At 48.9% G+C, this 24,959-nt stretch overlaps 1 protein-coding gene and 1 pseudogene across 6 annotated transcripts in view; both read left to right on the forward strand.

Moving 5' to 3' along the window:
• Positions 1-24,959, forward strand: part of ARHGAP10 (Rho GTPase activating protein 10) — a 269,421-nt gene that overhangs the window by 39,954 nt on the left and 204,508 nt on the right. The window lies entirely within an intron of this gene.
• Positions 22,279-24,490, forward strand: LOC311582555 (glyceraldehyde-3-phosphate dehydrogenase-like; annotated as a pseudogene). Its single transcript has one exon. The product of its transcript is annotated as a glyceraldehyde-3-phosphate dehydrogenase-like (transcript).

Below are 24,959 nucleotides of genomic sequence, written 5' to 3' on the forward strand. Positions count from 1 at the left end.
GGCAAACGCCTTTGCATTCGCTCTCCTTATGTTTTGTTGGTGGGAGCCATGCAGCTTAAGCATCAAGGAGGGTCACTTGGGCTGGGCATGCAGCTCAGTTGCTGAAGGACTTGCCTGGCATGCAGGAAGCCCTGGTTTTAGTAACCAGTATCACACAAACCAAACACAGTGGCCCATGCCTGTAAGCCAGACACTCATGCAGTAGGGGCTGGAGCATCAGGAGTTCAAGGTCATGCTCTGGCTCTTTAATGAGACCACCAGTCTGGGTACATGGGACCTTGTCATTAAAAAATAATAATAAAAGAGTTCATTGAAAATATTTAAAAGTCCCAGCACTCAGGAGGCAGAGGCAGGCAGTTCTCTGTGAGGTTAAGACCAGCCTGGTCTACAAAGGGATTCCAGGACAGCCAAGGCTACACAGAGAAACCCTGTCTTGAAAAACAAAAGACAAGGTGCTGGAGAGATGGCTCAGTGGTTAAGAGCGCCACCTCCTCTTCCAGAGGTCCTGAGTTCGATTCCCAGAAACCACATGGTGACTCACAACCATCTATAATGTGATCTGTTGCCCTCTTCTGCAGATAAAGCACTCATATACAATAAATAAATCAACCTTAAAAAAGAAAAAGAAAAAAAACAGCAAAAGACAAACAAAAAATATTTAAAGAATGAATCTGGGGATTAAGATCACAGAAGAGGGGCAGAAGACACCTAGAGAGAGGCACGCCAGCCGCCATGTGGCCGCGTGCTGGTGGATGCTACTACAACGAGCAAGTTATGTGCTGGAGAGCTGGGAGAGAAAGAAAAGTGGGCCAGTTTGTGCACTGTGAGGAGAGGAGGAGCTGGAGACTCAAGGTGGCGAGGAACTGCCTGTGCTGCTACCTGAGGCCGTGGTGAGGTCCCTCCCTGCCTGTGCTGCCACTGAGGGCCATGGTACCCTGGGCTGGGCTGCCTTCTGGGGCCATATTGATGTTTGAGGGCTGTGCAGAGTTGTCTCCATCTCTCACCTGGGCTGGGCCATAGATATGGTCCTGCTGTCACGGATGTGGGAAAGCCAGCCCTCAGGTGTGAGCTCGGGAATGTTGACCTTGGCCCTAGCTGAGGCAGTGCTGTTGAGCTGGCCGTGGGGGCGTGGGAGAGCTGGTGGGCCGAGCAGCTCGGTTGCCACCCAGGCCCAGGGCTTTGAGTTAGCCCACCCGAACATCTACCCCATGCATGAACCACTGGAGCATGTGAAGGGGCCGGTCCTATGGATCCAAAGCTGCAGGGTCTCCATGGCTCAGGGCAGCAGCAGGATATCCTAGAGGAGTCCCAGTGAGGATCCGGTATTGACAGTGTAGCAGAAGCCAGAGGCCTAATGACTCATTGCAATGAACATTTGCAAGCTATCTGGGCAAAAGGGCATATATACTGTGTGACACAACATAGCTTCCACAAGGAGATTCTTATTATTTTATTTTATTTTGTTTTCATTTTCATGTGTTGTTCTCTTGTAGGAGAGGTTACAAGGGTGGAAGGAGGCTAAGAGCCACAGGCTGATGAGTGGATTGGGGAACATGATGAAAATCACTAGGAATCAATAAAAAGGTGGTGTTGGTTGTTTTTTTTTTTTTTGCGACAGGGTCTCTCTGTGTAGCCTTGGCTGTCCTAGACGCACTTTGTAAACCAGGCTGGCCTTGAACTCACAGTGATCAGCCTGCCTCTGCCTCCTGAGTGCTGGGATTAAAGGCAGGCTCCACCATGCTCGGCTAAAAAGTTTTTTTTTTAAAGTTAAAAAAAAAAAATCAGAGGAGCCTGTGCTTTTCAGGTGAGGTCATGAGTTTGAATCCTAGCACCATACACACAAGGGCTGTGCTTATTGGTTGTGAACTGGCCTGACTTTACTTTGAATTTTCATGGGTCATTACAGGTGTGGAAAAGACTACCTCCCCCCAGCAAACACTTCAGAGTTTTGCTCTGTTCTGTATGTTCATCACTTGGGAAGAGAAATATTTTGTTTTATCAAAACGGCTTTTGGCCAGGGCTGACATGCTTCCTGTTGTAAGGTCCTAGCTGCCCAGGGCTGGCTTGGAAAACAATAGTAAGTCTTAAAGTCTCTTCTAGGAACCAGCTCAGATCCCTGTGTGGGCTTAAATGTTACATTCTGAGTTATGATGGAGCAGACTGACACCAGTGTTTTCTGGTATGTGGTTTCCAGGGTTACTGGGATCTTCCAAGTAAGGATTTAAAAACAGTCATCTGTTTTTTACTGGGTGAAGTTGAAAACAGTCTATTAAAAAGCATGTGCTCTGAGTAATAAAAGCCTTAAATCAGAGTGGACCGACAGGGGATCCCTGTGGGGTGAGGAGTGTGGGCCCTGGTTCTCTGCCTCGGACCCCAAGCTGCGAGTCAGCCAGCTGGTCTGCTGTGAGGTAGGCTGTAAGGCTGTGAAGCCCCTTGTTAGAATGGCTTTCTTTGACCCATTGGGTGGTCCCTGCTCAGCTCCAGAGACAGCCTGGAGTGGGCTTTGCAGTTGTTGAGGTGTGGGCCTGAGAACCCCACTGTCTGAGTGACTCTCCGCTGGCTGTGTCTGCTGTGTGAGCTCCGGCAAGATCCTGGCCTCTCTGTACCCCGGTTTTCTTAGATGGGGTAATGACTTACTTCCTCTAAGACATTTCTGACAGAGCCCAATGGGAGCTTAGTCCTGCATTGTGTAGGCTGACTTCAGAACCTCGGTATAAATTCTGTGGTTGGTCCATTCTTGCTCACGTTCCTGACCTAATTTACACAGGGCTCTCCAGCTGGAATGGAAGGTTCCAGGCTAGGCAGGCAAGAACTCCTGGTGGAAGCCGCATGCCAGAATTCTGCTTCAGAGCCAGGGCCGTTTGATGGTTTTGGCTTGCACTAAGAGTGTGTGTGAGGAGGAGGGCGTGGCCTGGGCTTGTGTCTGCTTCAGGAAGGAGGGCCCTGGTCTAGTAATTCTGAGGTTGCAGCTTTGCTTAGTTCCCCCTAGTTTTCTCCACTCTGCTGCACACGCACTTACATATTTTTAGCCCTCGTGCCCACCGCTTTGGTTTGTGTTGTGGCATGAGACCACCTAGAATTTCCCGAGCTTGTTAGGGAAAGTTGTGTAAACTCATGTAATGCTTTTTTGCCAGCCGCCGTGTGTGTTCTTTCTCCTCAGGCTTGCATGAAGAGGCGGAGAGGATAAACACTTGGCGTTTACAGAGTGCTCAATGACACTTATTTGGTGGTTTTCATACCCTTAATAGGTTACCACAGCCCTTTTCTTCTTGATGAGGGGGAGTGTGCATGCTCGCTCTCTCTCTCTCTCTCTCTCTCTCTCTCTCTCTCTCTCTCTCTCTCTCTCTCTTTCTCTCTCTCTCTCTCTCACACACACACACACACACACACACACACACACACACACATGCGGAGAGGCGAGAAAGAGAATGTCTCTGTGTGTATGGACAGCTAGATGCAGAGGCTGATGCAGGGAATTTTTTCAGCAGCTCTCTGCTGTATTTTTTTGAAATAAGATCTCTCGCTGAACTTGTAGCTTGCTGGTTAGGCTAGATAGGTTGGCTAGGGAGCTCCAGGTATCTGCCTGGGCTTTGCCACTTTGTGGCTTCCTGGCTCACTGTGGCTACAACTAAACTAAGCAGTGAGCCTTAGTACTCTTGTGGAGCTTGGGTCTCTGCTTCCTGTTTCGTCTAGGGCAAGGATGCAAGACATCTTGTCAAATGGGCACACCTGTGACCTTAAAGGTGGTGTCATGGCTGGCCTAACTGAATGCTTACTGTGTAGGCTGTTAGGTCCGTGCTCCTGCTACAAGGCCTGTTTCCTTGTCAGGAAACAGGAAAGTTAAATTGAACCCAGTGAGTGGCATGGGACACAAAACTCAAATTTGAATCTAGGCACTGAATCTTAGCTTCCACAGAAATGGACACAGAAGTTTCTAGCAATTTCTCATACTTGGATCTCGTAAAAGCCACCTGTTCCTGATCTTTGAGGTTTACACATTGCGGGCGCATTGTCGTCTGTGGCTCTGCCCCTGGGCCTCAGATGCAGACTGCTTGGAGAAAGTTGACTTGTCAGATGTCACTGGTGGAATGTTCTAGCATGAGGCCTGTTTTCCTCCCTTGGATGCCTTATGGTGTTCCCACAGCCAGTGGCAGCCGAGGAGTCCTTGTTGTAGAACACATGATAAATGGTGAAAGAGAGGCTTTCCAGACACCTTGCTTCCTTGCATATGTTTGTTTGAGCCAAGCTAACTTGGAGCTGCACTGTGCTGCTGGGTTTGACAGGAAACAGCCATCCTGCATCGAGAGTGGGGGTGGTTCGGGGGAGCTCAGGGATATAGACTCCATCAACATACAGACTTGCTCTTGTGAGGAGGCTCAAAGCATACTGTGGGGGTTCTTCTGATCCATAAGGGCAGTGACACCAGAGTGAAAGTTTGGGGTACGTTTACACGGTCAGGAACTTGTCTTCCTGTCCTTGAGATTCTGGGCCTGTGAGCTTTATTCATCACAGACTAGTCCAGAAAAGTCTTGGCAGAGTTTGGCTTGGCAGCAGAGTGTGCTGATGCGCGCACAGCTGTCACAGTCAGCCACTTTCTGAGTGTGAGTGCACAGCGCTGACGTCATTCATACTGCTGGTCACGGATGTGCCAGACCTGTTGAGTTATGGATCCATGTCTCCTCAGCCCGAGGAAGTCGGGGTTTCTTGCTTTGCCAGTTAAGAGCTGTGTGGCTGGGTGAAACGTTTTTTGAACTTGTCCTCATGTTGACCCGAAGGCTTGGAGATGGAGCCTTCTTTCTGTCAGGCAGGCAGATGCGTGCTTATGAATCACACCGACAAGGCTGTACCAGTGACTGCCTTCACACACCAGCAGCCTGTTTCTCCCGCTAACAGGACGGATTCGGAGGTGTTACGGGAGTGTTCTCTGCATTGAACTTCTTCCGGTCTTATATGGGCTCGCTTGCCTTGGCTCTTAGGGGTGTTTTGTGTTTTCAGCAAACCCGAATTTTTGAAAACAGGAGTTTTCTCTAGGCCAGGAGGTGTCTTGAGGTTGAAATTTTGAAACTAGAAAAAGACTTTTTGGGGCCATTGATACTGTTGGCAGTGAAGAGCGCCTGCTGCTCTTCTGCATGGCTCTTCACGCGCGTCAGGTGGCTCCTTGCCACTGTGACGTTAGCTGCAGGGTAGGCAGTATAGTTCTGCATGGGTACATGTGCACAGTGTGCACACATACACTACAAAGAAAGCTTAAAAGGGCTTTGTAGGCCTAGCAAGTCTCCCCCTCTCTTTACCCCCGCACGTGTGCACCTGTGTGCATGTGTGCATGTGTGTCTATGTCTGTGTGTGTGTTTGCAATAAGAGCTTGCTTCCGGGCAGCAGTGTTGAGAAGGGTCAGGACAGTTGGGAGGTGTAGAAATGGGAGGAAGTGGGGGTACAGGGTGCCCTGAGGTCAGCAACGTTGCTCTGTCCTCTTCTCCCATGGTTGCTGCCACTCCAGGACCAAGAACAGTGGAGCAGTCTAACCTTGGCCTGAAACAGCCAAAGGCAGTCATCTCTTAAGTTGATTTTTCTGTTATCTTGTGATCATGCAGAAAGCCAACTAATACAAGTTTCCTTAACTTGACATAAAGAGAGAAATCGATGGTTTTGTTTGTCGTATGGTAAAAGTTGCCAAGTTTGATCAATGGTAAGTTTTTTGTTTTTTGTTTTTTTTCTTGTCTGGTATAGTATAGTCGGGATTCTGGGAAAGCATATACTCGCTGTTTCCAGTGTGCTACTGCTCTGACCTAGGAATGGAGATCTGCTGTGACTTGGCCTGTTCTCCCACGGCCTGCCACGAACTTGTCATGAAAACACTGGTCAAAGTTGCTCGTCTCGGTACAGGCATGGTAGTCTAGCAGTCAGGATGCTCATGCGAACACATCTCTGAGTTTGAGGCCAGTCTTGTCTACATAGTGTGAGACCCTGTCTCAAACAGCAGCAGCAGCAGCAGCAGCAGCAGAAGCAGCAACAACAACAACAACAAGTTGGTGTCAGGCCCCGAATCTGACCTCCCTGGAGGCTGAGGCAGGATTGTAAGAAAACAATGGAGTTCAAGGACAGCCTGATGCACCCACGAATTATAGGCCATCTAGGTGACATTGTACAGCTTCCTTATGTGAGGAAGGAAGGACTAAGATGTCACAGATAAGGCGAGGCATCATGCTGGCCAGAGTCTGTCCAGTTCTCAGCAGCCCCTTTCCTGTGTGTCTGGATGCCAACCCTAGTTCTCAGCTCCTCATGCTGCATGACACTAGTTTTGTTGCGCCTTCATAACTGTCACTTTGCTACTGTTATGAACTGTAATGAATATATCTATGTTTCTGGTGGTCTTAGGCAACCCCTGGGAAAGGAGCCTCAATCCCAGAGGGTTCGCAGTTCACAGATTGAGAACCACTGCCCTAGAGCAATGGGAGGTTCATAGTACTTAGCAGTTTTTTCTTCTTCTTCCTTGCTTTCCCTTATACTATTCACAGGCCATTGCTAGTAGACAATTTTCCTGCCTGGGTAGATAGCCTGAGCCTCTTCTTTAACCCAGGGGCCCTGGCTGCCTCTTTCCTGCCTAAATACGGATCTACTGTAATCCCTGCCCTCAGGTACGTAATGTTGTCATCATGCATCATTGTCATTTTAGTTAGTGGTGAATGAGCGAGCCTGGGAATTAGTTCAAGTAGGGTTCAGAAGATGATGGAGAACGTCAGGGAGATCTGGAAAGGTTTCCTAGAGGAGGAAAGACTGGCAGACAGGAAGTAGGTAGCTGGAGGGGAGGGTGCTTTGTGAACACAGACGGAAGAGGAAGCGCAAGCTCTGTTCCTGGGCCTGATCAGGCAGCCCTGGAGCATGTCTGCAGGGCAGGCATTCTTGCCTTCTCTCTCAGAGCCTCTGTTAGCCTGCAGCCTGTGTCCCTCAGTCTGTGGGATGAATATTTCCAGCAAGTTCCCTGGTGGTGTGGCCGCTGCTGGACTGGCGGCTGCTCTTAGAAAAGCAGAGACTGCCAGACTCCTGCTGGAGCTGAGAGAACTGTGCGGGGACAGCCAGGCTGCCCAAGTCTCCCCCCCAGCCTCCACCCCCGAACTGTCAGTGTGCACTCACGCTCAGGATGTGTCACTAGCCTCAGGAGCCGGCACTTCACCATCGCTTCTAGGAAGGCAGGGATGACCTGAGTAGGAGAGATTGTTGTCACTTCCACACAACTGTGAAGACGGTCTAGGCTGTCTCGAGGGGGCTTGTCTCAGGAGTGCATGCTGGTGGGAACTGCATGCCTCTTGTGCCAAGAGGAAGGCGAAAAGAGGCAGACTGTCCAGGTGGCCTAGCATTTCCTTCAGCTTGGTGCCTGGAGTTGGTGATCCTGTGGAGCAGCAACTATTCTTGGGGAAGGCGTCAGTTTTTTTTTTTTTTGAGATAGGGTTTTTTCTGTGTAGCATTGCCTGTCCTGGACTCCCATTGTAGACCAGGCTAGCCTAGAAAATCCCCTTGCCACTGCCTCCCGAATGCTAGGTTACACTCCTGCACCACCACACCCGGCTTGAAGGCGTCGGTTTTTAAATTGAATTCAAGTAGTTTTTTCTTCTGAAGAAGTTAGAAGTTATTGTGTGTCCTGTATTGTAAACAAAGATGCATGTAATTTTCTATGCCTTTTAATTTCTCCTTCCCCCTCTGTTCTTGGAGATAGTCTCGTATTGTTGACATGTGCTGTCCTGGAACTCATTATACAGACCAGATTAGCCCTGCCTCTACCTCTCAATTGCTGGGATTAAAGACCGCCACACCCAGCATTTTAATTGCTTTGGATGTCTAAGCTTTACATGGGTCTGACCATTGTAATTTCATGTTTCCCAGTTCAATCTCTTACCCTGTAGTTTAAATGGAGGGATACATATATATATATTTATTTAAAACACAGCGCTGGCAATTCATGGTCATTCTCCAGGTTCTCACTCCCATACAGTCTTTCCCAGCTAAAAGTGAGGTGATAGTGTTATAACTCACTTAGAACATTAGCACTGTGCCTCCAAGTGATGGGGTTGCAATGTGTTGCCATGGTTTCCTGTCTCCCTTTATCAGTTTGTAATCATGTTGTAATGTAAGTATACTTAGTTGCTTCCTGGTTATTCAAATTAACACGGGTTGATTGTTTAGAAAACTTGGAAGCTAACTATAAGATTAAAAACTAACACTCGGTGATAAAGTGTTTATTTAGCCTGTGTGAGGCCTTGTGTTCAGTCCCTGGCACCGAGGGGTTTGGGTTGTGTGTCAGCTACCTGTAAGTTATGGTTATAACATGGGAATTTATTTCTCAGTTTTTCCTGTGGCTCCGAGTCTGTCATGGAATGCGGTGGATCCTGTCTGGGATTCCTCAGTAAGCCGGCCTGAGGATTTAGGTCACAGGTTCTGTACTAGCCGGGTATCTGTATCACCTTCCTAGGAGGAAAGAGGACCAGGCAGGGACCAAGGGGAAGGGAGGACTGTGGCTAGATCTGATGGAATACCGTGCTTATCGCAAAGCCGGCTTGGATCGGGCTTCTGGAAGGAGGAGGCTAGAAATGCTCAGGTGAACTGGTCATCTCACCACAGGGATCTGTAGAGAGGGACCAGAGAAGGGGAAGTCACTTGCCTGTCCTGCAGAGAGAAGGAAGTACTTGAAGTTGTGACAGGTCAGCCTCTTGTAGCTGGCAGCAGCCGTGGTGGAACATCACAGATGACAGACAGGGCAGCAGCGACAGGCTTAAGGCCCAGTGGGGCTTTCTCTGTAAGGCAGTCGAGCAGTGGCCTGCGGTGCTGTGGAAGTTGTGACAGTTGGAGCCTGTGGAGGCCGGGTACACAGGGGTGTGCGCTCTGTGTGGGCTCAGCCCTTCCCCCCTCACCTGTGAGGACTATCTTAGATTTGACATTCTGATCCCACAAGACACGGGGAGCAGTGCTTGGTGATCTTAGGACCTAGAGCTGAGGCGGGCACTCGGTTCTTGATTGACTACAGCCTCGGTTCCTTAAGTCTTTTTAAAGGTTCTGTTAATGAGGGATTGGGCAGTTGTAGCCTGGGCTAGTTTTAACCTATTGAAAGTTTTCATTCAATTCAATAAGACATGTGTAGTGTACAGACATGTACATGCCACAGGGCACATGTGGACATCTTTGTGGAGTGAATTCTTTCCACCTTCTCTGCGGTCAAGCTCAGTTGTAGCAAGCACTTTTACCTGCTGAGCCATCTTGGCAGCCCAGGCTGTGGACGCTTGAGCCTCCCAACTCGCCACTCCCAGGTGAATGTTTAATCTTTGTCCACACTGGGCAACTACTCATAGTGCATATGATGTGGCATCTCCCGTCATACCGGGAGTGTCTAAATGTGTGCTGAGGGACTGGGACCTGCTTCTGTTATGATCCATTTCTTCTGATGCCCCCCCCTCTCTGTGTAGCCTTGGCTGTCCCTGGACTTGCTTTGTAGAGCAGGCTGGCTTCCAACTCAGAGATCCACCTGCCTCTGCCTCCCGAGTGCTGGGATTAAAGGCGTGCGCCACCACTCCCGGCTTGCTCTTCTTTTTAAAACAAGACAACATTATGCCTTGCTGTATCAGTATGGTTTTGACATGGTAAATATTTTAGTAAAATATTATTAATGGTTTGTGTTTCATATCCTAGGTGCTTCAGAGTTTTCTTAACCAACTGACATAAAATGACCACTATAGATTTTCTTTGCACCATTTGCCGCTGTGAGAGCAAAATGCACATCTGAGTATTTCCAGTTGGAGCCAAGCTCTTCGGGATGGGAGGCTAGGCCATATTTGTTTAGTTGCTCACACATGTCACCAAATTGTAGGCGTCTGCTTTAAATGTGTTCTCAAAGGGACAAAACTGGCCGATTGGCGATGGGTTTGAGTACCGTGAAACAATTTTGAAGAAGCCACTGGGAAGTTTTTCCCCACTTAATTTTTCTGTTTGACTTGATACACGGATAAGATGCTGCCGGTTCATTTTTTCCTTCCTTATCCTCCTTCCTTCCTTCCTTCCTTCCTTCCTTCCTTCCTTCTTTCCTTTTCTCTTCTTCCTTCCTTCCTTCCTTCCTTCCTTCTTTCCTTTTCTCTTCTTCCTTCCTTCCTTCCTTCCTTCCTTCCTTCCTTCCTTCCTTCCTTCCTTCCTTTCTTTCTCTCTTTCCTTTTTCAATGCCCTGCAAATGTCCTGTGATGACTGGATTAGGGCATTTGTTTTGCAGTGTGGGGAGAGTGGGCATAGATAGATCTGACTCTGAAATCTTTGTGAAGTTTGTACAATATGGTTAAAGGATCAAGGTTTGAGTTTGTTAATCCTGACCATGAGGAGTGTGATTCGTTATGACTTCATTGAGGCATGACATCGTCTGAGGAGTTCTGGTGGCATTTTTGTTATGGCACATAGATTTTTATCATGTGATAAACACCAGCGCATTTTCAGGAATGTTCTTCCTGTGTCAGCTCCTCCTGAGAGACTGTTGTGCTCTTCACCTCACCAAGGGCTGAAGTTGTGGAATGCGCCCTCGGAGAGCTGTGTAGGTCGCGGGGCAGGTGACTGGATGGCCCTGCAATGCTCTCTCTGTGTGCTCCCTCCCTCCACCACTGCTAACATCCAATCGCAGCGTGCCTGCCCGCTCTGTCACAGGTGCCCAATAGAGAATTTGTTATGACTTGTTCAGAGGGCCAGACTAGTCTGTAAGTAGGAAAGAAGAGACGTCTGGGAAATTCACATATAGACACTTCCTGGCTAGTGTGAGTGCATTCTTGAGTTCTTTAAAGACACAGAAGGCCAAGGGAAGCTTCTGTAACTTACGACAGATGCAATATAGTTGCTCCCCAGATGATAAAGTGTGTTGATAGTTTTCTCCTGAGAGTTGGAAGCTAAAGGAAAAGAGCACCATGGATTGACCAGTTTGCGTCCTACAACTCTTAGGGTAAAGAGAAAAGATCGAGACTCCAAAGCTTATGCCTTTTGAAGTGTCACATAATGTGTCCCTTGTTTTTCAGATGGCAGTGTGGCGCTGGCCTGCCTGTCGTGTGCTCAGTTTGGCATCCTTTTGCTTTTTGCTCTCAGATACGGACAGAGAATCCCGATTGGCTTTCAGTGCTGTTTTCCTGTACTGGGGACTGACCTCAAGACCTCTGACATCTGAGATCTGTGCTCGATTGCTAAAGTGCACCCCACTCCCAGCTGTTTCTCAGAGGCCGGGATCTGTGGTGTGTAAGTGTGAGAATGGGAGTGTTGTGAATGGAGCCTTGATGACCGACATGCTCCTTGGGCGCTCCTGAAGTGGGTGCATGTCTGTGATGTCCAAGGACATAAATGGCGTGAGGCAAAAGCCACTAAACATGATTTCTTCCCCACAAATACAGTTATATAAGGTATTTTTTTTCCCCTTAATCCTAATGAAGGCACTCAGCCCTAGGAGGATAGGACTGTGTGATGTCCCTTTTGTCAACATTTGCTGCTTTTGACCAGTGTGGACCATTGGCCTTCATTTCATATGTAGATGGCCAGTGTGGACAGTCGGCCTTCATTTTATATGTAGATGGTCAGTGTGGACAGTCGGCCTTCATTTCATATGTAGATGGTCAGTGTGGACAGTCGGCCTTCATTTCATATGTAGATGGTCAGTGTGGACAGTCGGCCTTCATTTCATATGTAGATTGTGTCCCATGAAATCTTTATATTCATTTAGGAATCATCACGAAGGCCGGGCTCGTAGGTGACTATTAAAGGATGACTATTTCCTTAACCTCTAGGTATACAAACCACTCCCTGTTTTCATAATTGATCAATGAATAAAATTAAGCCACCAGGAAAGACTGCACAGACTCCTTTTACAGGACAAACTTGTCTTCTGACGTTTTGAAAATTGAGGTTATGGGCTGGAGAGATGGCTCAGTCAGTCGTTACGAGCACTTGTTCTTGCAAGACTCAGGTTCAACTTCCAGCACCCACATGGAGGCCCACAACTGTCTCATTCCAGCTCCGTGGCATCTGACTCTCTTTTCTGACATTTGTCTGCACCCAGGTGCGTAGGTGGTGCACAGACCTACAATGAGCAAAATGCTTATGCACATAAAATAAATCTTGTTTTGGTCACGTTTATTGACGAGAGTTTTTCTGGGGTGGGTCATTTGAGAGCTCTTGGCTTCCTATTTTTCTCTTGTTCAAAGTAGGGCAGAGAGATGTGGAAGTCTGGACGTTTGGAAGGGGATCAGGAAAGGTTGTGAAGTAGACAGAGCCTGCAAGCAGCTGTGTTCTGTCCAGTAACTGCTGTGTGTTAGTGTTAGCGGGAAAGCCCAGGCCGTGCCATTACTTGTATCTGTTCCGTGAGTCTGGAAACACTAGCCTTCAGGCTGCATCACCAGCGGCCTAACCCTGAGAACGGAGGGCCTCCAAGGACTTGGGAAGGAGCTGGCTTGTGGCAGTGGCCTGTAGGGTGGGAAAGAATTTCTTCTCCAGTTACTTTCTCTTCTCTGAACCAGGATGCTTTCCCAGCGCTAGTAGCAGAAGGGGGGAACATTCCACGAAACAGCAGTAGGGGGAAAAGTTGTGGTATTTGAAGCCGGATTTCATCACCCAAGTCCTAGCTTCACTCCTGGTATTTGCGGACTCGGTGTCCGTTTCAGCCATATTAAGGAGGGCTACATTTCAGAAACAAAAACCAAGGCTGACCCTGTCAGTGGCTCCACTCGAAAGGATGAGGTTGGATAGTCACCAGTCAAGTCAGACTGGCAGACACACAGGCAGCCCACATCTTAGTGTCCCCCACCTTTCCCTGGGCCTCTGTAGTTTGCTTTCGCTCTCCCTACTCCGAAGCTTTCCCCACTAAGGGCACACCCCTAACCTCCTTGGGCTCGGTGCTGTGCACATCGCTGCTTGATGTCAGCTCTCGGCAGCACTGGCCATCTTGTAAGTCCCTCCCGTATTTCTGAGCACCCTCCTCTGTGTTGGGAAGGGCTTGCAATCCTGACCACTAGTCTTACCAGCAGCCAAGATGGAGGCTGATTAAGATGTGTCTGGGTTCTGGAGTTGTGAGAGGTATGTGAGGCTGCAGGGGCCGGTGTGGCAGCTTTCAGGGAAGTTTGTGACATTTGGCACAGACTGTTTCAGTGAGTAAAGATGGGTGTGAACAGGACTGAGAAAGAGCAGCTCAACACTGGAAACCTCAGCAGAGGGAGGAGCCAGAGCTCAGGGAGGTAAACAGGGCTCCTTCTCTGGAGTGGGCGGAGTGATGGAAGTGGGCGAGGCAGGAGCAGAGCCAGTGTCAGGCCCTGGAGTGAATAGCAGCTAAGGAATTCCGGGTTGCTTTGACCAGGCAGTGGGTGAGCAGCACCCAGACTGCTGGATCAGGAAGGCTGGTGCAGCAGGAGTTTGGTGGCTGCGAACAGCATGAGGCGAATCATGTTGGTCTCACCCCACTACCACCTCCAGGGCGTTTGTCTAAAGGGAGTTGATGTCCCAGCTCACTGCCTCCCAGCTTCCCTGGGACCCCCTCTTAGGACCACTTCCTTCTTGCTTCACCAGGGCCTCCTGGCCCCATGAGCAGTGACCATTAAATCTTGTAGCCTTCTGTGCACCATCTAGGGAGCCAGTCTTGAGTAGCCTTCACTCTGTTGTGGTAGCAGCACACTGATAATAGTAGATCGGGCACGTTTCCTCCATCCTTGTCCTTGGGACAGTGTGGCGCTCAGGTCTTTTGGAGGGGGGGCGCTGGTTATGAGGGCTGTGGTTGAGAAGGGCATGAAGAGCCACCGTTGATAGGATAAAAAATAGAGGGCTAAGATGAATTCAGAGCGTAAACTTTATAAACACAACGGGTCCCATCCTGTTTCACACAGTCTCCACGAACCTACCACGCCTCTAAGATCTCATGCTGGGGCCATCTTGGTTTTGGTATTAGAGTGGGCACCCAGTAACCAGAGCCACATGAACTCATGAAGGAAGAATGCTGACGGTGCTTCTGTGTGTGCAAACTGTGGGGCCACAGAGGGCACACCCACCCACGGCACTTTCGGTGGTCCACTCGTTCCTACACTTCTCTCTGTACACTCGGGAGTGTTCTGGGTGTGGAATTTGAGCAATGGCTAGTGAATGCTCTGTCTTATCCCAGCAGATGCTGTGAGAGCTGTGGGAAAATGCCTCCTGAGGTACTTACTGTGAGTTGTAATTATCAGTGGTCTGGTCAGGTCTTGTGACACCAGGGAAGCCAGGTGTTTTTGCATGCTTGTTTGCTATATATATCTATGCACTGTCTGGGCAGTCCTTCATACCCTGCTTCTCGGCCAGGGTTAGTCAGTTAGTACAGGACAGTGAGGCAGTCAGTCCTCCATGGTTAGTTAGTGTCAGTTAGTACAGGACAGTGAGACAGTCAGTCCTCCATGGTTAGTTAGTGTCAGTTAGTACAGGACAGTGAGGCAGTCAGTCCTCCATGGTTAGTTAGTGTCAGTTAGTACAGGGCAGCGAGGCAGTCAGTCCTCCAGGGTTAGTTAGTGTCAGTTAGTACAGGACAGTGAGGCAGTCAGTCCTCCAGGGTTAGTTAGTGTCAGTTAGTACAGGGCAGTGAGGCAGTCAGTCCTCCATGGTTAGTTAGTGTCAGTTAGTACAGGACAGTGAGGCAGTCAGTCTTCCAGGGTTAGTTAGGGTCAGTTAGTACAGGACAGTGAGGCAGTCAGTCCTCCATGGTTAGTTAGTGTCAGTTAGTACAGGACAGTGAGACAGTCAGTCCTCCAGCTTTTGTGGCAGTGACATCTGCTTTTCTCAGCTAATGGCATTTTCACTGAACTGAGGACACAAATGACAACTGCAGGATTATGGCTGGCTGCCTTTTGGAGGGTGGCTAACCCCATTAGAAGCTCTACTTATTAGGGAGTAGAGTAAAGCTATTTTTCTTTTTCTTTTTAAAAAATATTTTATTTATTTATTTATTTATTTATTTATTTATTTATTTATTTATTAATTATGTATACAATGTTCTGTCTGCATGTATACCTGAAAGCCAGAAGAGGGCATTAGATCACATTATAGACGGTTGTGAGCCACCATGTGGTTGCTGGGTATTGAACTCAGGACCTTTGGAAGAGCAGGCGGAGCTCTTAGCCACTGAGCCCCGAAAAGCTTTTTTTCCAAGAATTAATTGTTCTGTGGAAATTGATAGAACTGCCATCTAAGTTTAACATGTTATAGTTTTCTAAGCAGTAGTTTGTGACTGTGTTTATACAGTTGAATGACTTATATTTTAGTAGAGAGATTCTCGACATTCCTGATAGGTGTAGTTTTCTTATTCTGAGATAGGAACCGATCCTGATTATCTGGACCAGGCTCATGTTATCTGTCATGGTTTTAGGCATATAAAGTGTCCTACGTAGGTCCACATAGTTAGATATCAGAGCTCAGCCTTTTTAGATTTCCTTTCCCATTAGAGACTTTCATAAATACTTTACAGGCTTACTACCTAAAACAATGACAGGTCCTTGAAAACTGAAGTTGCCAGTGCGGTGGCGCAAGCCTGTAATCCCAGAACTCTGGGAGGCAGAGGTAGGCAGATCTTTGTGAGTTCTAGACCAGCCTGGTCTACAAAGCAAGTCCAGGACATCCAGGGCTATGCAGAGAAACCCTGTCTCAAAACAAACAACCAAATCAAACCAAACCAAACCAAACCCAAGCCCAAAAACCAATAACCAAACCAAAACGAAGACAAACCCACCCTATAACTTCCAGTGGCCCCGGAGACAGGATTCAAATGACCTGCGAGAGTCTTGATCGTGTTGGCCAGGAGAGGCTCCCTTCCTTGTTCTGGGATTTCACTGTACCGCCCAGACAGGTCCCTAAAGAGTCTCTGCAGGGCTGGCTGTATAGGCAAGCACTCCCAGCTCATGGCAAGAGCTTCTCTTGGAACTTCAGAAAAGGGTGCTTTTTATGAACAGAGAAGTCTGTTTTGTTTTGTTTTTCTTTTTAATACTATTGTCTTAGGTCTCTGTGCTATAACAAACTAACACAGACTGGGTTGGGTATGACTTAAAAACAACACACTTATTTCTCCGTATTCTGGAGGCTGGGAAGGTCAAGATCTAGGTTGGTTTGGGGTGGGGGTGACGCTAATTCCACTACAGTGGTGCCTGTGTCATGGCATCATTGCAGTGGTGCCCATCTCATGGCGTCATTGCACTGGTGCCCATCTCATGGCATCATTGCAGTGGTGCCCGTTTCATGGCCTCATTTAACTCTGATAGCTTCCCACAGACTCTAGTCCCAAGCACCATCCCGTTGAGGACTGGAGGGGCGGCGGCTAGAACTTCCACATAGGAATTTTGTGGGAACATAGACATTTGGCTCATAATATCTAGTAATGCTGTTTTGTTGTTGTTGTTCTTTTTAAAGAGCTGTCTAGTCATGTGTGGTTGCATAAGCTTGTCCTCACAGCACTTAGCAGGCAGAGGCAATGAACTCTGTGTAATTGAGGCCGAGTGGACCACATAGCAAAGCGCCTGTCTCAATGACAACAAAAAGGCGGGCTTTCTGGTGGAAACTTTATTCTCTTAAGGGTCCGTCTTGTGTGTCATTGTAGCTACTCACACAGATACGTAAACGCGTGACTACACCTGGAGATGACTAGGTTAGCGAGTGCATCTTTTCCCCACTGCTTGCCCAGTTCCTTAAGCAAACACCTGGGTGTGCACTGTGGGTGTGGCCGTGGAGCCCACCTGCTCGCTGCTAGCATGAAGGTGGGCACCAGCATTCATCTTCTAATCCTCCTCTTAAGTTTTACCAAGTTGCATTAATTCTTTCATTTTCTTTTTGATAGAACATTTTAGCAACTTGCATAGAGCATTATAACGAGTTCCTAAGTTCTCACAGATCTAAACATTTAAAGGGCATGTGTCAAAAATATCTTCTTAATATATGAAATAAACACCACCCCTGTACATCCTCTTCTTTCTCTTTCTAGAAGGAACCAAATAAGTAGTTATTATATATTATAATTCATATAATATGCTATACTATATGATCATATAATAATAACATTAGTACTAATAAATTGCCGTGCATATTTTTATACTTTTATCACACACATTTGTAGAAATATAAATATTTTAAAGGTTTTTTTGGAAGTGATAGCAAACTACATATAAGAGAAACAAAAGCCCAGTTTTAGAAATTGGCTTGTTTTGATGTATAACTGTGCTATTTTTAAACTTATGTATTCCATTCCATGATTATTCTGTAGTGTCTTTGTGTGTTTACCTGTGGGGTTTCTAGAAAGTTCCTGAATTTTCACTAGGGTTTGTAGGACTGCTGTGGGTATGCTTCCACAAAGCCTCGGGTACACACATGAATTTCTCTGCAGACATGTAGCTGTCTCATTTTACTCCATTCATCTACATAGTTAGTCTATAATCCCCTCAGTGTGTGACGTCACTGACCAGTGTTGTGTGACCTAACTCACCAGTGTCCTCTCTTAACTGGTCAGTATAAGGTAATAGTTTATTGTTCTAACTTGAATGGAGAATTTGGCTAAGAATGCCAGTAATTATCTTTTTAAACATATATTGGGCTTTCAGTTCTCTCTCTCTCTCTCTCTCTCTCTCTCTCTCTCTCTCTCTCTCTCTCTCTCTCTCTCTCTCTGTGTGTGTGTGTGTGTGTGTTGCGTTGCTTGTGTATGTTTCTATATGTAGGCATTGTACACATATGTATATGCAGAGACCAGGGGAGGCCAAAGGGCAACATTGGGTGTCTTCCTCACTGATGCTCCACTTTGTGTGTGCGCGTGGGAGCACACGTGCATGAGTACGTAGATTTATTTAATGTGTCCTGAGTGTTTGGCTTGCATGTATGTATGTGCACCATAGGGTGTGCATGAAGTTCAGAAGAGGCATCAGGTCCTCTGGAGCTGAAGTTATGCAGGGTTATGAATTACGTGGGTGTAGGAACTGAAACTGGGTCCTCTGCAAGAACAGCAAGTGCTCCTAGCTGCTGAGCTGTCCATTCCAGCTGCTTCACCATACTTTCTGAGAGTTGATGAGCAGAGCGTGAGTCCACCCGTTTAGCTAGGCTGGCGGGCTGATGAGCCTGCACTCCTCCTGTCCCCTTCCTCCCTGTGCTGCTGGGCCTGCAGATGTGTAGGCTATACTCATCCTTGGTTGTATTATGGGGATCAGAACCCAGATCCTTGCGCTTGTGTGTGGGGTGCTTAACCGATGGAGCCGTTTCCCCAGCCTCCCTGCTCCTGTTTGATTTGTGTGTATGTGTAATGCCTGTGATGGAGTGACCCAGGCAAAAGAGCCGGATCAGTCAGTGACTCATGGTCTGACCTCAAGTGAACCCAGCAAAACCATGACGAGGACTGAGAACTTCTTCTTGCCCCTGTCCGCGTGTCCTGGTCTCTGTGCTCACATGCACTGGCTTGGGTTTTGTTATTCCTTGTCTGAGTCTCGGTGGTTTTTGGATCTTGCTTCAGAAAGAATTTTTAGTGTTTTACTTGTAGTTATATGACCTCCAGTTCTTTTTTTAAAATCATATTTTGTGACCCAATAATGTGTATAAGACAATGACCTTGCTAACCACCAAAGAAACCACTTACCAACATGAGTATTTAAGTATTCGAGCATAATCGATCGTTTCTATTTCCCCCACAGGAACTGATTTATATTTGGCCTTTGGGTGTGTACATGTGTAACTATGTTCCCATAGTTGAGCTGGTACTTCTCTGCGTGTTGTGTCTCCAGGGGCAAAATAGCTTAAATGGGAGCAAATCACCGATTTCTTATGGAATAGACCACACGAAAGTCAGCCAATACTAAAGGTGCTGACGTCTGACTATGTAGAACTTTTCCTGTCTGTTAAATTCAGAAGTATGTCCTTTGGGTATGTGTGTGCATCAAGCTACTGCTACCTGAGAGCTAGTGCACGGGCTGTTGGGTGTGTGTGCATCAAGCCACTGCTACCTGAGAGCTAGTGCACGGGCTGTTGGGTGTGTGTGCATCAAGCCACTGCTACCTGAGAGCTAGTGCACGGGCTGCTGGGTGTGTGTGCATCCAGCCACTGCTACCTGAGAGCTAGTGCACGGGCTGCTGGGTGTGTGTGCATCCAGCCACTGCTACCTGAGAGCTAGTGCACGGGCTGTTGAGTGTGTGTGCATCCAGCCACTGCTACCTGAGAGCTAGTGCACGGGCTGTTGGGTGTGTGTGCATCCAGCCACTGCTACCTGAGAGCTAGTGCATGGGCTGTTGGGTGTGTGTGCATCCAGCCACTGCTACCTGAGAGCTAGTGCACGGGCTGTTGAGTGTGTGTGCATCAAGCCACTGCTACCTGAGAGCTAGTGCATGGGCTGTTGGGTGTGTGTGCATCCAGCCACTGCTATCTGAGAGCTAGTGCACGGGCTGTTGGGTGTGTGTGCATCAAGCCACTGCTATCTGAGAGCTAGTGCATGGGCTGTTGGGTGTGTGTGCATCAAGCCACTGCTACCTGAGAGCTAGTGCACAGGCTATTGGGTATGTGTGTGCATCAAGCCACTGCTACCTGAGAGCTAGTGCACGGGCTGTTGGGTGTGTGTGCATCCAGCCACTGCTACCTGAGAGCTAGTGCATGGGCTGTTGGGTGTGTGTGCATCAAGCCACTGCTACCTGAGAGCTAGTGCACAGGCTGTTGGGTATGTGTGTGCATCAAGCCACTGCTACCTGAGAGCTAGTGCACGGGCTGTTGGGTGTGTGTGCATCCAGCCACTGCTACCTGAGAGCTAGTGCACGGGCTGTTGGGTGTGTGTGCATCCAGCCACTGCTACCTGAGAGCTAGTGCACAGGCTGTTGGGTGTGTGTGCATCCAGCCACTGCTACCTGAGAGCTAGTGCACGGGCTGTGAGTGTGTGTGCATCCAGCCACTGCTACCTGAGAGCTAGTGCACGGGCTGTTGAGTATGTGTGCATCCAGCCACTGCTACCTGAGAGCTAGTGCACGGGCTGTTGGGTGTGTGTGCATCCAGCCACTGCTATCTGAGAGCTAGTGCACAGGCTGTTGGGTGTGTGTGCATCAAGCCACTGCTATCTGAGAGCTAGTGCACGGGCTGTTGGGTGTGTGTGCATCAAGCCACTGCTACCTGAGAGCTAGTGCACGGGCTGTTGGGTGTGTGTGCATCCAGCCACTGCTACCTGAGAGCTAGTGCACGGGCTGTTGGGTGTGTGTGCATCCAGCCACTGCTACCTGAGAGCTAGTGCACAGGCTGTTGGGTGTGTGTGCATCAAGCCACTGCTACCTGAGAGCTAGTGCACGGGCTGTTGGGTGTGTGTGCATCGAGCCAGTGCTACCTGAGAGCTAGTGCATGGGCTGTTGGGTGTGTGTGTGCATCGAGCCACTGCTACCTGAGAGCTAGTGCACGGGCTGTTGGGTGTGTGTGCATCGAGCCAGTGCTACCTGAGAGCTAGTGCATGGGCTGTTGGGTGTGTGTGCATCGAGCCACTGCTACCTGAGAGCTAGTGCACGGGCTGTTGGGTGTGTGTGCATCGAGCCAGTGCTACCTGAGAGCTAGTGCACGGGCTGTTGGGTGTGTGTGCATCAAGCCACTGCTACCTGAGAGCTAGTGCACGGGCTGTTGGGTATGTGTGTGCATCAAGCCACTGCTACCTGAGAGCTAGTGCACAGGCTGTTGAGTGTGTGTGCATCCAGCCACTGCTACCTGAGAGCTAGTGCACGGGCTGTTGGGTATGTGTGTGCATCAAGCCACTGCTACCTGAGAGCTAGTGCACAGGCTGTTGAGTGTGTGTGCATCAAGCCACTGCTACCTGAGAGCTAGTGCACGGGCTGTTGAGTGTGTGTGCATCAAGCCACTGCTACCTGAGAGCTAGTGCACGGGCTGTTGGGTATGTGTGTGCATCAAGCCACTGCTACCTGAGAGCTAGTGCACAGGCTGTTGAGTGTGTGTGCATCGAGCCAGTGCTACCTGAGAGCTAGTGCACGGGCTGTTGGGTATGTGTGCATCGAGCCACTGCTACCTGAGAGCTAGTGCATGGGCTGTTGGGTGTGTGTGCATCAAGCCACTGCTACCTGAGAGCTAGTGCACGGGCTGTTGGGTATGTGTGCATCGAGCCACTGCTACCTGAGAGCTAGTGCACGGGCTGTTGGGTGTGTGTGCATCCAGCCACTGCTATCTGAGAGCTAGTGCATGGGCTGTTGGGTGTGTGTGCATCAAGCCACTGCTACCTGAGAGCTAGTGCACGGGCTGTTGGGTGTGTGTGCATCGAGCCAGTGCTACCTGAGAGCTAGTGCACGGGCTGTTGGGTGTGTGTGCATCGAGCCACTGCTACCTGAGAGCTAGTGCACGGGCTGCTGGGTGTGTGTGCATCGAGCCACTGCTACCTGAGAGCTAGTGCACGGGCTGTTGGGATTCCATAAAAGGCCGTGGGACACAGAGATCTAAGAGGCCCGGTGAGCAGAGGAGGCCTGCCCAGCAAGCTCTTTGTTTATACAGCCTCACTGAAGAAACAAGCTAGAATGTCCAAGTCCTGTGACCTCAGATGCTGACTGGGTCTCCAGATGTTTCAGTTAATTATATTCTGTTCCTTTGTCAGTTGTCTGTCTACTATTTCTGTAGTGGGAGCCTCAACTTGTCTAAGCATGTTTAATGTACTTCATCCATATCTGAACCACAGCTGTTTACTCTCGTGTCACACTCAACTGATTGCTGTCTATTATTATTGTTACTATCTTGTCATTTAAAAAAAAAAAAACAGTTCAGCCAAAGAAATCCAGGCGAGGAGAGGAGCGCCTCACTCTGGAAACAGGTCCCCACTAATAGAGCCAAGCGTGAGCTTAGCCTGAGTGGGTCTTCTGCAAGGCTGCTTTTAAGCAATAAGTCATTCTAGTGGCTAAGTAGTTGGCTTCTGTAGTTTTTAACTTCGTCTAGTAATATGTCTGACTTTCATCTGTGTTCAGTGTATAAGCCAGGCACGGTATCAGTCTTGGCAGCCTGTGGGCATTGTGACTTCCATGAGCACCCTGTTCCTCTGATCAGTGTAGTCCGTGTTTGCTGTGGGGAATGTGCTGTGCTCTCTGCCCTCCACTTAGCAGAAATGTGTTGATGAGCAGTGACTTTTCCAGGGGTTCCTTCAGGAGTGCACGATGGCCAGACAGTGGTGATTTGTGTATGTTTTTGGCTGTCTTCCCATGTGCAGGCCAGGCTGCCATGTAAATGAGCCTTGTCTTTCTTTATTTAAAAAAAAAAATACTGTGCATGCATGTGTGGGCATGCAAGCTGTGATGCTTGGGTGGGTGCTAAAGAGAAAGTCCGTGGAAATTGTTCTTTCCTCCTTGCTGACGTGGGCTTCAGGGGCCTCAGTCTTCAGTGTTCTCCCTGCAGAGCCGCCTCTGTCTCCCTGGCCTTTCACTTCTTGTAACCCACTGTGTTATTTAGCAATATTGTATAATAAACATTATTTTGAACATAGAATTGTGATTAGTAAAAAAAGCGAGGAGGCGCTCTCTGCTCCTCCCTGCTCCAGAGACAGCTGCATCTTCTCGTGCAGTGCCAGCCTCGTCCCTTGACACGATGGTGAGTGTTGGAGTTCACGGATTTGGCCGTATTGGGCACCTGGTTACCAGGGCTTGCTTCTTATCTGGCAAAGTGGACATTGTTGCCATCAATGACCCCTTCACTGACCTCCACTACATGGTCCACATGTTCCCGTATGACTCTGTCCATGGCAAGTTCTGCCCCACAGTCAAGGCTGAGAATAGGAAGCTTGTCATCAACGGGAAGGCCGTCACCATCTTCCAGGAGCAAGATCCCGCCAACATCAAATGGGCTGGTGCTGGTGCTGACTACGTTGTGGAGTCTACTGGTGTCTTCACCACCATGGAGGAGGCCTCGGCCCACTTGAAGGGTGGAGCCAAAAGGGTCATCATCTCTGCCCCTTCTGCTGATGCCCCCATGTTTGTGATGGGTGTGAACCACGAGAAGTGTGACAACTCACTCAGGACTGTCACCAATGCTTCCTGCACCACCAACTGCTGAGCCCCCCTGGCCAAGGTCATCCACGACAACTCTGACATCATGGAAGGGACTCATGACCACAGTCCATGCCATCACTGCTACCCAGAAGACTGTGGGTGGACCCTCTGGAAAGCTGTGACGTGATGGCTGTGGGGCTGCCCAGAACATCATCCCTGCATCCACTGGTGCTGCCAAGGCTGTGGGCAAGCTCATCCCAGAGCTGAACGGGAAGCTCACTGGCCTTCTGAGTTCCTACTCCCAACATGCCCGTCATGGCTCTGACATGCCAACTGGAGAAACCTTCCAAGTATGATGACATCAAGAAGGGGGTAAAGCAGGCATCTAAAGGGCATCCTGGGCTACACTGAGGACCAGGCTGTCTCCTGCTACTTTAACAGCGACTCCTAATCCTACCTTTGATGCTGAGGCTGGCATTGCTCTCAGTGACAACTTTGTAAAGCTCATTTCCTGGTATGACAGTGAATACAGCTGCGGCAACAGGGGGGGGTGGACCTCATGGCCTATATGGCCTCCAGGTAGTAAGAAGCCCTGGACCACCCTCCCCAGCAAGGACACCAGAGTAAGAGAGAGGCCCTCAGCTGCTGAGGAGTCCCTGTTCCAACTCTGCCCCTGACACTGAGCATCTCCCCTCACAGTTTCCATCCTAGACCCTAGAAGAAAGGGAGGGGCCCAGGGAGCCCTGATCTCTTGCGCGAGGAGGAGCTGGAGAGATGGCCCAGGAGTTAAGGGCACTGGCTGCTTTGCAGAGCACCTGGGTTCAATTCCAAGCACCCACACGGCAGCTCAGAACAGTCTGTAACTCCAGTTCTAGGGGATCAGATGCCCTCTTCTGTGCTCCAAGGGCACCTGAATGCATGTGCTGCACTCAAATATACCCAAGCTCATACATGTAAGTAAATCTTAAAAAGGATAAATTCCTAGAATCTGACAGTGAAGAAACAACATCTCTTCTAGGAGAAGAAGTTACATTACCACGAGAAACAAACTTCTTGGGGTCCTAACTGCAGCATGGCTAGAAAGGATGGGCCTTTGTGCGGCAGATGGGAGGAACACCTTCTTGGCAGTTTGTTAGCCAGAAATACAGAGCAGGCTGGGACAAGAGCTGGCCTCTTGCTTTAGGTACCATTTCCCCTGTACGTCTTAGGTCCCATAGGTGTGATATTCACCTTGTCTGGAAAACAACTAACATGAGAGAAATCCAGAGCTGGCACTAGGCCTCTGCCTAGAGTGTCCTGCAGAAACAGATCCAGGGCCACTTGTGCGCCATCCATCCCCTTTGGCAGCGGGCTCCTTAGAACGCACGAACCTGGCACCTGGTACCTGTGTAGTTGCAGTGTGTGTGGAGTGAGTGGATGAATAAACATTGGCATTTCACCCACAAAGCAGATTTCCAACAGCACCTTTGGTTGACGAGGGGTCCATGGTCCATTCACAGTGTGCTCTATTAGAGTTACGCCCTCAGTTACTCTATTAGAATATTCTGCAAGCGCAGAATAGAATTGCTGAGCACGTCCTGGCCTATGTTGGGAGAGTGCAAAGGCCACCATGTGCTTGATGCTTTGGGACTACGGGCCAGGGGTGGGCCTGGACATACTTCTGTGCGAGTTGTACAATCAGTGTCATACTTAACTCACCCAGTGGCTTTGTCACAAAGGTTGTGTTATGTACAGTTCACTTGGAGGTTGCTTCAACCAGTAAACACCGCCTGAAGCCGCTACTGGGCGCCAGTGCTGGGCAGATTGTAAGAAAGCGTATTGATAATTATCCAGTTACTCATGTATTAGGCAGAAAACCTCAATATGGACTTAATTCTGGTAACATAATTTCAGTTCATGCAACACAGAATGCAGAAGACTTCATAATTACCTCCCCTTAAAACACTTCTCACTGAGCTGTTTACAGTGTGTGCCTGGGTAAACGGCCATAAG

Source organism: Acomys minous, assembly GCF_964271855.1.
Source record: "Acomys minous genome assembly, chromosome: 14".
NCBI lineage: Eukaryota > Metazoa > Chordata > Mammalia > Rodentia > Muridae > Acomys > Acomys minous.